The sequence below is a fragment of the Osmerus eperlanus genome, chromosome 10 (assembly GCF_963692335.1).
Source record: "Osmerus eperlanus chromosome 10, fOsmEpe2.1, whole genome shotgun sequence".
In the NCBI taxonomy this organism is placed as follows: Eukaryota; Metazoa; Chordata; class Actinopteri; order Osmeriformes; family Osmeridae; genus Osmerus; species Osmerus eperlanus.
In genome coordinates, this window is record NC_085027.1 from 5,073,216 (window position 1) to 5,079,331 (window position 6,116).

The 6,116-nt window shown below is 40.1% G+C and overlaps 1 long non-coding RNA gene across 1 annotated transcript; it reads left to right on the plus strand.

Moving 5' to 3' along the window:
• Window positions 1-2,124: 2,124 nt before the first annotated feature.
• Window positions 2,125-4,288, plus strand: LOC134028138 (uncharacterized). Its single transcript, XR_009931501.1, has 3 exons — window positions 2,125-3,187; window positions 3,462-3,549; window positions 3,728-4,288. It is a non-coding gene; the product is annotated as an uncharacterized LOC134028138 (long non-coding RNA).
• The last annotated feature ends 1,828 nt before the right edge of the window (window positions 4,289-6,116 follow it).

Consider the following 6,116-nt stretch of genomic DNA (forward strand, 5'->3'; position numbering starts at 1 on the left):
GAGAGAGAGAGAGAGAGAGAGAGAGAGAGAGAGAGAGAGAGAGAGAGAGAGAGAGAGAGAGAGAGAGAGAGAGAGAGAGAGAGAGAGAGAGAGAGAGAGAGAGAGAGAGAGATAGAAAGAGGGTAGAAAGAGGGAACAAGGTCATAAAAGGCCCAGTTAAGCATACGCAGAAGAAAGGAACGCATAGTAAACCCACCCAACGTTCCCTCCGCCTACTAACAACTGCAGTTTGATGTAATCTCAGACTCTGACCTCGAGGACACAAGGAATCAGGGCAACCCGATATGATTCTGATCCAATAATGATTTTGCAATGTCACAGGAACGTTTATTGTCAAGTACATTTTCAACTCTTTACCTGCCTTGTAGTTTAAATATGGACATAAACCACATTCACAAGGGAATATCAAATCCACCTGAGATGAACTAAACAATTGTTTCTAGTTTTTTATATTAATGTTGTATTCACCACAAGCACCCAAGTCAAAGTATCAGTACTATTAACTGCAGCAGGAATGCATAAACCATGCTCTTTCATGTTGGGGACATCTCCCCAGTATCTTGACAGAACTTCATAACATATTTCTACTTCTGAACTTATCTCTGACACTATGATAACATGAAACTGACAGCACGATGTTGTGAAAATGAACAAAGAGAGCATTTGGATTTAAAAGACTCTTAAATAGTTGGGGTTTTGTTGGACAACAGCTGTTTAAGAAATCAGGGAGATAAACTTTACATAGCTTACTTTCTCATTTTCCAGAAACAGAAACTCCAAGTCCTGAAAAGCCAAGGATCAAAGAGTTTACCCAAGACAGACCTGTAATTAGTGAGGTCCTACCGAAAGTGGTTTAAGGTCATTGGCTGCTCTCCTTGAACTTGAGGAAAGAAAACGATATAATTTCAATGAAATGTTCACGTGTACCAAACACTGTATGGTCTGAAAAGTTAGGGCCCTTTCTGACACTATTTTTTGACTGTGTAGAAACAGGTTCAGGGTTTAGTAATTCAAACAGTACTGGCACATATTTCACTCAGACCTGCCTAGTTACGGTGATGAAAACATGAGCGATCTAACCACTCTATATACAACTCAGCAGAACAGTGTTCGCTTGGTCCAAATATATTTAGCTAAGTAACTCTTATACTCTCAGAGAGTTACATAGATAATCCTTTTAATGATACATCCATAACTTATAACACTCGTGTACAGTTCTAGTAAAAAAAAAAAAAAACCACAGCATCATCACAAACTAGTGTTTGACAGTTTGACAGTGTACTAAGGTCCTTTTGTTCCATGACGGGCTTGCGTTTACTGGGCAAGATTGCTAGTGTACTTGTCATGGGGATGCCAGTAGCCATATAAAGCCTACTCCCGGCATCCCTGCCCAGTGCTGTGTGTCGTAACTAAGAGTCAATGAGTTTCAGACGGGGCCTAGACGCACTCATCTCTCCCACTCACTGTGACTCAGTCAGGGGGAAAGACAGGCAGGGAGCAACGATGGCTTCCTGGAAACTGGAGGCCAGCTGGGTCAGCTAGGCCAGCTTGTACGCAGACATTTACAGTAAGAGACTTTGAGCTGTTAGACCTTTTTGTGTTCCACACAATCCCTTTTGTGAAGAAATTCTTTGGGATGGTTGATTACATTGGGATGGGTAGAGTGAAAGGCTACTGTGTATGGTGTGCTCCAGAGCATGATCAACTAAGGTCAGAGGCTACCATAGCTTATGTTAAGTAAACAGAATCTGCCAAAAGTGTGTGTGTACAAAAGTGATTATGGTGCAGAGTTCAAATGTACTTAAGGTGAATTGCCTGACATTCTAGGGCATATGATTCCCTAAGCTTTATGGATATCTTTTATTTAAAAAATAGTGTTTCAGTAAACAAATTGAAGTAGAAGTTCCTTAACAATGACTTTACCCTACATCTTTGACACACTGGACTCACAATCAGTGAGTTTCAAACCCCCTTTCCTGGGAAATGACCTATTCTTTATGTATACACAACATGAGCAAATTGCGCACGGTTCAGCCTTCGTTTTTATGTTTTTTACATTTCCAAGTACACAGAAAGTTCTCTAGATGGCAGCATCCACATGTCTGACAAATGTGCTTTTCAAGATCTATTTAGGTTTAGGATCTTAAAAGGTTAGACATGGAGCCTATGCATCCAACTCTCATTTGCAGCCTGGTTAGTGCAATATCTTATTTTGAAAGAATGGTTCTTTTTTTCAGTGGAAAACATGGCCCTAATTTGTATCACCCATCTGCTGAAGGTATTAGACTCAATAGTATAAATGTGCCTTCTAAAATTGATAAAATGTGAGCTACTTAGTAATTTAAAGAAGGTATCATTTTGTTCCCACAGTTATTTGCTAATGGGCTTTACTTTGCCAGTCTATGCTCTTCACATTTGATGTTGTAAGAGATGTTAAAGAGGGAATTTATGAATGAATGGGATTAAGACGCACCAGAAATTCAAATTGTTTGTGAAAGCCAAGCATCCCCTGTCTGTCTGCCAAATACATTGATTAGGATTTTCTAATACTGCGCCTGAGGAGGCTCAAGTCGATCCAATTACCTTTGGCTGCCGTCATTAACTTGAAGGACCCTCCAGCCCTTCTCCATTGTCTCCAGCATTAAGATCAGGATGAGAAACAATGGTCGCTCCATCGCTAGGCGATCCAAATGAGGGAATGCTGCCTGTATGGTAATAACCCTCATCTACAGTTGCTCCACCTCAATGCACAGTGGTTGACAGAGTGTTTCTCTACAGTCTCAGCTTGTCATGGCTGCTGGCTGAGTGAGTGGGCCTCGATCCCAGGCAAGACTACGTTTTAAAACCTTAAACCTGTCAGTTACGGTAAAGTCTGTTTTAGACCTTTGAGAAAATAGATTTTGACATTTAGTGTGTGACTGGATTGGCTGAAAAAAGCCAGTGCCAATTTTTTTTCAGTTGTACCACATGAACACTGTTGAGTCATCTGCTCCGTCGAGGAGCCAAAACAAGCCTTGAGATCTGGGTTCCACCTGCTGAATGTGACAGTTGTAAGTCGATGAAAAACAATAAGCTGTGCTTTCTTGGAATATCCATGTTTATGAGAGCACTAAATATTCCTCCAAGATGTTGTAATGAAAAGGATTTGGACGTCATACCGAAGTTGGAGTGATCATGGTACAAGAGGGTGAGTCCTGAAAAGGAGCTACAATTTAAACACCATGACAGGTGAACATAATCAAATAATTTTCCATTTAAGGTTGCTCTGTACAAAACGTAAGGTCAATTTATAGGTCAGTTATAATTCAGTATATGATAAAATGATCTTGAACCCCCGAAACAGACCAACTACAGTAGGTTCATGTATTCACACAGAAATCAACAGTTAATCTTAGTTACACATCCGCTTTTCATCCTGTTTCAACTCAAAAAACCAATGTTCCATTTCCATCCCATCACAGTAACACTTCACCATGAAACTTGTTTGGAGCCTGAGTTACCGGGTTTTGCCACAACATGGTTATCGGGAAAGGAAGGGTCACATCTGCGGTGAGAACAGTTTATTTTCCACCGAAGGGTTAGATCTTTTCTCTCACCGGGTACTTTGTTATTCTTTACCATCTCCTGTTTTTGTTCAGTGTATGGCTTGTTTTGTTGATTACATATGATTGTATGTACTTTCCTTATGATGTAGCCTTCTCTTACCGTATTGACGGTTTTCCTGTAGGTCTATGTGTGATTGACAAGTCGAACCTAACAATGCTGCATGATCCAAAACCACAAACCCACACACAAGCACACACTCACACAACACTACACTTACACACCCTAGCACACACACACACACGCACAGAGAACTGCCTCCCAGGAAATCCGCCGCAGATGGATAGGATAACATCAAGTCTACTTCCCCCTGTGACAGAGAGCAGAGAGTGGAAGGACTAGGAACCAACCCAAACAGGATTAGAAGCGAGGAGATGGAGATCTAGCCCTGAGTCAGGGACACAAACACTCTCCAGGGGAGCTGTTTGTGTTCGTCCTGTCCTGCTCTGTCTCAAGGAGCGACCTGTAGATCGCCATCAGGCCGCGGGTCGGGCTGCTCGCAGCAGCGGCACCACTCTGCACAGCCATGTCCGGCTCTGTCGCCTCGCCTGTTTGTGGCACGTTGGCAACAATCCCACGGATGTTGTCACATGGCTACATGTGGGAAACCTTGGAGACCTGTTCCTGCTCTAGGTTCACAGTGTTCCAGTTGTTATTAAATAACATTTAATCCAATTCAATGCAATTCAATAAAATCAATTAAATGCAATGTAATATAATTCAATGACATTCAATTCAATGTACTTTATTAATCCATGAAAATCACATGGAAAAAGTGTTCAGGTAAGTAATATATTGAGTAATAAAAACAGAAAACATCTCCCAAAATGTGATATACACAGTAGCAGCAAATAACAAATAAATGTAGCAACTGACTCTGCTTTGGAATATACTATAATGTCTGTATAAATCTAGTAATGAATTTTTTTGTGAGAGACCACACCACAACTCCCACCTGCCACCACGTTTACGCACCTGACTGACTGCCTTTTCAATAACACACCTGATACTCATCTGCCAAGCCAATGCAGAACTCATACTAGGAATACAATGTTGCTGTACCAGTCACTCCCAAATCCCTACTTTTGCCCAATCAAGACCCCAGGACATCCACTACATCCTTCTGCCTGGATCACTCTACAAATGACTCACCTCATTCATTCATTCATTCATTCATGCTTCTTCTTCCTACAAGTAAAACAAAAAAACACCCAGTTGTTGTTGTGGTGTTTGAACTTGTGTATTCCCATAAAAAAACTGACAGTGTACAATGCTGTTGCAAACAAATAACAGAGATTTATAACATGTATTACATAATATCTTTTCACCCCTATAAATCTGCAAGGAGTGATAAGATGGAACATTGTGACTGACTCCCTATCTATTTGAACATTCCTTCAAATATTATCTTTATTATCTATATTGTTTTCCTTAGCGATAGATAGCCTGTTCTTTTGGGCTCTGAATGTTCTTATTAATTACTGGATGTAGTGTGGAACATCCTTTGTTTATATCAAGTCCATGACACTGATAATACTGTTATCTAGGGCAAGACATATTCCCACAATAAATAGAAGGCTTTATTAGTTCAAAATACTGTTGAGAACTTGAAATTATCTTGTTCTTTCATAAACAAAATGCAACAAGAATATACATGTGGGTTTCCTTCTTTTAATAATTTACTGTTTTGTTTGTTGACAGGATAATGTGTGACCAGATCCCAAATCCCAGATCTGACTCACAGCATGGAATTGTGTGCAATGACATGTTGTGTACGTCAGTAAGAAATAAGGGGAGAATGTTGAGACATTTCCTGTTGACACTATGGTAGAAAGTTTAGCACTGTCACTGACTTTGAAGACGGAGCACTACCTTCACTCACACGTACGTCAAATGAATTCTAGTTCTTCACTTCAATCCCTTAAGCCAAGGGTTGTGCACTGTCTATAGGACGCTTCTCCAAGAAGTGAGGTTGCCACAAAGCAATGGCAACCACTTGACCTCTGAAAGATGTCAACAAGGCTAATCAGCAGACAAAACAAGTGGCCATAGTGCGAACAAACAACAGCTGCGACGGAAATATGTTTCATGCATGCTTTTAAACAAATTCTTCAAGTGACTGAAACACTACAGTACACTTCACTGCCAAATGTTCAATCTTGGCAAGTAACAATATATTGTGTTTGGTAAAATAGATGTATCTATTCTCACAACATTATTAGAACATTTGAATGAAGACCTGACTGAGTTTTTTTGTATATGAAGATAATATCTTCATCAATTCATAACTTGACAATCTAAACACAATGTTTCTGAAATATACCCTCAAATCCTGCCTTTAAGTTTGTGTTGGAATGTGAGGAGTTAAATTTAAAAATCCCACGTTGTCACTCATCGGAATTTTGCTGCCTCCGTTGTTGGGAGGAAAATGCTATGCAGCTTTGTGATTGGTGGTCCAGCTATGAATTTACGGAGGGACGATTAATAGTAATTCAATTAAAGACTAGTTTCCA